The sequence below is a fragment of the Nicotiana attenuata genome, unplaced genomic scaffold (genome assembly GCF_001879085.1).
Source record: "Nicotiana attenuata strain UT unplaced genomic scaffold, NIATTr2, whole genome shotgun sequence".
Lineage (NCBI taxonomy): Eukaryota > Viridiplantae > Streptophyta > Magnoliopsida > Solanales > Solanaceae > Nicotiana > Nicotiana attenuata.
Window position 1 is genome coordinate 81,794 of NW_017670457.1, and position 7,756 is coordinate 89,549.

Genomic DNA, 7,756 nt, shown 5'->3' on the forward strand with positions numbered 1-7,756 from the left:
TTTCTTTTTTTGATTTGTAGATTAGGGTGATGGGCTACGAGCTATAATTTGAAAGAGAACCCATAGCGTTGACACACCTGAACACTATAGACCCTAGAGTGTAACGCTTAGTCCTAATTGTTGAATCTCACTGAAGGTGCCTTAATTTGTATGTTTGTTACTAAATTGAATGCTCGTAACGGAGTGTCTTGATGAGCTGATCTGAATGAGTCATATGCCATGTGTGATGAGTTTTTGTATAGTCTATGTATTGTACTTGTGTCTAGAATTTGCCCGGTATGTGAGTTGAAGCGAAATTTAAGGCTATGCTCGGTTTGAAAGATGATTTTAGGCTTTCTTTGATCTTTTTGAGCTTAATTGCTTACCACAAATAAAATCTACCCCTAGTTAACTCTTTTGAGCCTATAGACTTTTATTTGGCACCCACATTACAAGCCTATACCCTTTTTATTCTTAATTGACATTGTTTTGATCCCTTTTCCTCTTAAAGCACTTTAATTGTGAGAGGAGTGCTAACAGAAGTAAGCAGGAAATAAGTGTGGGGTGACTTTTGAGTGGAACCAATAAAAGGATGAATGGTGCACTTGTGTTGTAAACGAATACACCACTAGCGGAAATTGAGTGACAAGAAGAATAAAAAAAAAGATGAATACATTGTGTCTTGCTCCCGCTAGTGGATATGAATTAATAGAGTGCTTAAAGAAGAAGGGAGTATTGTGTGATGAATTGTTGTGAATGAGAAGNTCCTAAGTACCTCGAAAGGCCCAATGAACCGCGGACTCAGCTTCCCTTTCTTCCCGAATCTCATAACACCCTTTGTGGGTGAAACCTTCAGCAAGAACTTCTCACCAATATATACCTCCTCAAACAAAACACATAAATAGCATGACTTAAACACAATTAAGGTCTCAAAATATAGAAGCAGTTAAACTTGGTTTTTAAAACGAAGCAGTAGCAATAATAGCACGATTCTGGGCAGAGATGAGTAACCTAGTAAATAAAATCAGAAGCTCAATAAAAGTAAGTAGGTGCATCATTTCAAAATCGTTTTCAGCAGAGTTTTGTTTAAGAAAAAGCTGAGTGAACTTCAGAAAATCAAACAAGAATAGGAATGACAGAGTTGAAACTTAAAGAAGTTGGTTGGTTTTAGGCTAATAGAAACACAATTGATCAGTTCTTAACGGGCCTAAGGTTTGCCTAGGCGTTGTTACACATTGCCTGATTATTTATAAAGGAATGGACTCACCTATTTCGATTCTGATTTATAAAGGTACGCGTGATACAGCGTTTGCAAAAAAACATTTCAAACTACTTAGCCATATTTTAACAAAGTTATTAGCTAAACGTGAATTAACTACTGCAACTCGAGCGAGTGAGAAGTCCTATGGGCAGGATATCTAATGCACATAAGAGTTCCTAAGAACATGATTTCTAATATCCCAATGCAGTAATGACAAGTTATTTGGCTTGTTGTGAATTATTGTCGGTTATTAACTGATCGCAGTTACATGATGAGCGTAATGACAGTCTGAAAATAAAGAACCTAAAGCAGGATCTCTAATGAATGAGATGCATGACCTATACAGGTTGTCTATTGCGCAAATAAATAAATAAAAAACCTATAAGCATGTTTTCTACCCATGATTTATACTAAGCATGCATAGCCCTCCCCCATATTCACTATTCACCCCCAATTGTTTGTTTACAAATTATTACAAACCAATAGCATCTGAATTACAATACTAAAGAACAGAAAAATAAGAAGCTATGCTATACGGAGCCTTCAATCAGGCCCAATCATCCAATCTCAAACCCCTTCGATCTCACAGCCTTTGCCATGGTCTAGGTGCGGCAAAGCTCCCTAGGACCCCATTGGGTCCCAGGCCAATACCAGCACCTAAACATTTTTGAAGAATGCAGGATAGGTGCAGTGTGGAATACCAGCCTTGTGTGTCGATGTTCAGTGAGCACTCAGGGGTACTCAAAGCAATGCTCACACGAACGGGGCAGAACCTATTTTCTAAGAGTAGTGTGAGGTGTAGGAAGAAGTATTTAAAAGAAGAGTCTTAAGAAGACAAGGGGTTTGTTTAGTGATAATAGGCGAAATCTAGGCGATTAAGCTATTGTTTATGCTTCCGTTTAATTACATTTCAATGAAATAATATGGTTATTTAATGAAAAATAGGCTCTAATTGTGATTTGTGTACATTGCAGGGTGAGGAGCTTATATGATGCTTTCAAGAGGTTATTGGAATGATTTATGGGCAAAAAAACGATCCCTCGGAGTTGAGTACGTGCAAGAACAAGACGAAAAATTGGAAGAAATCAAGCCCAGGCGCGCGAAGTCGCGCAGAGTTCGCGCGTGTTACAAGCTGAGTCAGAAAGGGCGCGCGAAAACCGCGCGAAGTCGCGCGGTGCCGCTCCGGAAAAGAGCTAGTTGGGGGTAAAATTGGTAATCTGGAAAGAAACCTACTTAACCTATATAAAGTCAAGCTCGCCCAAGGTCAAAGAATCAAGGGTTTTCATAGGCTAAAGCATGAAATAGAGAGGCAAGAGGCAAGGAGGGATTTGGATCATCAAGTTCTTTGTTTCTTCTCTTTGTTTTTGCTAATTGTGATGAAATTGAATCTATTTATGATGAATTCTATCTTAGTTTGTTTTCCCATAGCCATGATTAGCTAAATCCTTTGTCTAAGGCTTTGATGGAACCTATTGGGGGATGAACATCTTGTTTATGTGAATACAAATTGCTAGTTTCAATCTCTATTTGTTCAACTTGTGCTTGTTGTAGTTAATTGACAGGATCCTCAATTAGCTGTGCCTATTCAGTGTGTATAACTTGGAAAAGAGTGCATATTTAGTTTATTGTTGAACAACACCACTCCCAAAGTATAAGAGGAATCTATAATTGCGGGTTTAAAGGCGGGATTAGGGATAACGAAGCCTTGGGTGTAATTTAAAGTGAAGTGTGCGAAATAAAGTAAGCTAGTGTATCTCGGGAGAGTGCAATTAGTATATTACTGGGATTACTCGGGAGAGATTTACGGTAAGATGAGCGTTCATGATTGATAGAGATGTGTTGGTAAATTTGTATGAGCATAAACAGAAGGGATTCCTTCAGTAGGGGAAATCATTGCCTTAGCTTCTTCTCATCATTGTTTACAACCTTAGCATTTTAATTTACAGCTGGTTCTTCAAAGGTTACATAGTTTGTCCAATAATTTCAAAGCTAAGACAACACTTTAGCAGATAATTTGCTTTAGTTTAATTTAGGTATAAAAGTAACTCAGATGGCTAAAATGTTACTCTAACTTTGACATAGCTACTTGCTTTTATTTTATCTCTGCTGAGGACTCCAAATCACCCTTTGAAGTAATAATCATTTTAATCTTATATTCTTAGACCATTTTTAGAAGGGGCTTGATGTAACTGGTAAAGTTATTGTCATTTGACCGGAAGGTCACAGGTTCAAGCCGTGAAAATAGCCTCTTGCAGTAATGCAGGGTAAGGCTGCGTACAATAGATCCTTGTGGTCCGTCCCTTCCCCGGACCCTACGCATAATGGGAGTACACCGGGCTGCCTTTTTATTAGATCAATTTTCTTCTGGCCACTTCTATTATTAAACAAAATCATAGAATAAGAGGTGTTATTAATTAGTCAACTTTCTCTCTTTAACTGAAAAAGAACTTTAAGAATGATCTACCTATTGCTAACTGCCATATATGATTGATTGGCAGCACTTTGAGAGGTCCTTAAGAAAATAATGAAATTTCAGAAAAAAAAATCACTTGCACCAAACCACCAACTGCATGCACTATATTAAAACGAGAATGTGATATCTACCTTAAACATTTCTTATACAGAATTTAGATTGGTTTATATACTTCTTGAGTTAGTTTTTTAAACCACTTTTTAGGCATTTATTATTATTTGTCGTGATAAACTCGTATTATGTTTGGTTTCTATTACTATTTCCAGTTACTGCAACCTCCGCATAGAAATGGAAGGGGGAAAAAAATAAAAAACCAAATATGGCCCATGCAGGTCTCGAACCTGCGACCTTCGCGTTATTAGCACGACGCTCTGACCAACTGAGCTAATGGGCCACGATGTACAATCGATTTTATATTTATTATATATTCCTCACTGAAAAATTTAATTAGATTCTTTAACAATCTGTGTATTTCACTATGAAGTTCCAAGCTTCCTTTTGCTTAAAATCAACAAATACTAATCAATTATTTTGCAGTTGGAAAATAAAATGTCCAAGTTCAGTTGTCTATATAGCTTGTACATATTTTGCAATTGGTAAATAAAATTTGATAATCTATTTATGAACAGCAGAAAGATAATCAGACTACTTAAAACCGAAAAGAAATTCATTCATTCAGAAAAATATAAGGATTCGCTCGCCAATTGAAAACAACATAATCCAACTTCTTTCAAAAACAAATTACCACACAACTCTCAATTCATACAATTGACTTATTTCAGGTAACAACAAAGGTTCCAAATGAACAAAAATCACAATTAATACAATTAAAAATAACCAAATTATTGAAACATTTGATTTAATCAGCATCATTAATTAGCACTATTTAGTTCACCTTCCTGCAGTTTACCCTAATCTGACCTTGTTTCCCTGTCAATGGCTTGATATTACCCATCTTAATCATAGACTTAGCAAAATCTTTAGAGAAAGTCCTTAGGTTCTTACTATATTTTTTAACAAGATCATCTGTTTTTCCACCACTAAATAGTGCTTGATCAGAATGCAAAAGCCCTTTCTTGGACACCAAGTTACTAAAATATTTCGAGTCGAAAAGAGCTGGTGTAGGATCAAGAGAAGCAAGGTTGGAATCACCTCCACTACGTGGACAATTTGCTTGGCGTTGTCTTGCAAAGGTAGAGTCAATGTTGTTAGTTTCATTGTAGATGCGATTTCTGAAGGTGAAACACTGAGCAAACCCTAATGTATGGCCACCGGAGAGCGCGACGAGGTCTTCCTTATCCAAGATGCTTCTTGAAGTTGTTGATAAGTGCAGGTAAGTCCATTAATGGAGTTGGAATATCATTGTTGGCTGTGGTTCTACTTGCTGTTGTGGAGTCTTTTCTTCCCAATTTCACTTCCCATGTTGGTCCATGTAGCTGTTCATGTAAAAAAATATTTTACTTTAAGTAATCATTAATTGAAGGATCATAACATTAGCAGCATACACATTTAGAAATAAACAGATCCAGGATTTAAAGTTTATTGGCTCCTACAGGTTGTGGAGAATCCAAGAATTTCGCTAAGGGTGTTCAAACTTTAATATATATGTATAATGGGTAAATTTTATATACAATATAATTTTCTATATACTCAGTATAATTTTTCGATGAAGGTTGTGTTCTACTGACCAACCTTCACTCTATGTGGCTACGCCTAGGGGTGTTCGTCGGTCGGTATGGTACGTTATTTAGACATTTCGGTTCGGTATTTTCGGTATTCGGTTTCTTAAAATCCTATACCAATACCGTACCTAATTAAATTCGGTATGGTTCGGTTTTTCTCCTTTCGGTTTCGGTTTATTCGGTTTGGTAACTTCGGTTTATTCGGTTTGAATACTAACTAGCGCATAGAGCCATACACTCTAATATTCTTAATTAAAGTACTCAAAATACAAAACTGAAAATGTTTGTTGACAAAATTTTTGTCCAAAACTAGCAAATATTGACCCAAATAGAGAAAATTGTACATAAAAGAATATTTGATCATTAGAAATGTCTTGTTACTTGTTTAGAGTTAATTGATGAACTTTAAGAATAAAGGAAAGTAAAATTTTAGATTTTTTATATTTATGTTATAATTGATAATATGTGTTTTGTGTAATATAATATATATTTCGGTACGGTATCGGTATTTCGGTATTTTATTTTAAAATACCAAATACCATACCTAATACCAATTATTTTTAAAACTTAAACCAAATACCATACCAAATACCAAAATACCGTATACCAAATACCAAAATTTTCGGTTTCGGCACGGTAATTCGGTATTTACCAAATTATAGCCCTAGCTACGCCACAACTTAATTACAGTACCTTAAGTTAATATATAGCAGTAACTAGTTCCAGTTCAGTATTTATAGATATTAAGGATAGAAGAGAGTAATACGCACAGCAACTACGGAGTCACGAGCTGCAACTGCCAAGATGTCCGCACAAGATACAACTGGACGTCCACAAGCTTTATCAACCTCAGACTTAATTTTATCAATCACCTCAAATCCTCTAGCAGAATTGTTATTAGCACGAGCAGTCTTTTCACTATCAATAGTCGCCGTTTGGTCAAGTAGAATCGAAGCATCACAACCCTAAATTAACAAAACATGCATTAGTAACAACATCTCATGAAGCATTAACCAAAAGCAATGACTTCATTCCTAACTTCAAGATTTTGGGTTAAATACTCATATGCTTTCACAATTAGAAATTTGGATGAAATGAAAAACATTAAGTGCGAGAAAAATATAAGCTTACATTAACGAAACAATCATGAAAATGTAGACGTAGCAAGGAAGCGCCCATTCGCCTCTCTTTCTGAACTGCATCCTCAACAACCCGTTTAATTGTTGGTAAAGCTTTAGGACAAACATCCTCATAGAAATCATCTGATAAATCCGAAAATACCATGACTGTTAAAGATAACATGATCAACACATGAAGAAAGACGAAGCTACGTGAAACCATTTTTGAAAATTAATTACTACTATAGTCTATGAAGTTTTACACTTCTATATATGTGATGTTACTGATTTTGTGTGATGAGAGAAGTAAAATGTGGCTATATTTATAGGTTAGAAAAATGTTGACTGTTATAACACGACAATGGTTCTAGGTTTAGCAACTCTCACAAGAAATTAGCCAGACTTTGACAATTTCTAAGGAGACAGTTTTTTTATTATTTTTTATTTTTATTATGTTCTGGTCTTTGGTATCAATGCATGCATGAAATGTTCAGACTTGGTGATTTTCAAATATAATATTTATGATAACTACGGCTAAACCTACTATTTAGGTAACGTATAGATTAACACCATATCATTTTTGACTTAGTAGATAATATTGGAGGTGCTGATTATGGGGAAAATATTAGAATCCATTACTGAAATGATCACTTAACTATCCCAAATTATCTCCTAAAGTCACTTTTCTTTCGTTTGTAACAACAAAGTCACTGAACTATGCCTATTGCACACAGAATGTCACTCAACTAGATTTTCCAAATGTTGGATTGCCAAATGCCTATTTTATCCTCTAAATTATAAACATTTATCTGCTTTTTATTTTTTTTAAACTTTTCAATATTATGATTTTTTCCTTTTTAATTTATATTATGGACTTACCAATAGAATAAATAAATATTATTTATAAATTAAAAATAAAAAGTATTTAAGCATCTCTTGCCCTATACAGATAGTGCCCCTGCTTTCCGGTGACATAACCTTGTGTCGTCGGAAAGTTGGTAGAAACATAATAATATAATTGAGTATAATTTTCAAGAATATACAATGTATATTATAAAAAAACTTTTATTTAAATAATTATTTTTATGTTACGTGCATGGAGTATATATTTTTTACAACCTTTATTTTCTTTGATTCTGAATTGTGTAAATAAATTTTTGAATTTTTTTTGTTAATATGAAAATTATTATTATGAAAAAATTATTCTTATTTTTTTTACTATGCTCATAATTTTGTTATTCCA

General features: G+C 34.6%; 1 non-coding gene and 1 pseudogene across 1 annotated transcript; both read right to left on the reverse strand.

The window, feature by feature from the left end:
* Positions 1-4,033: 4,033 nt before the first annotated feature.
* Positions 4,034-4,107, reverse strand: TRNAI-AAU. Its single transcript has one exon. It is a non-coding gene; the product is annotated as a tRNA-Ile (tRNA).
* Positions 4,108-4,460: 353 nt separating this feature from the next.
* On the reverse strand, positions 4,461-6,803 carry LOC109239688 (annotated as a pseudogene).
* Positions 6,804-7,756: the final 953 nt, after the last annotated feature.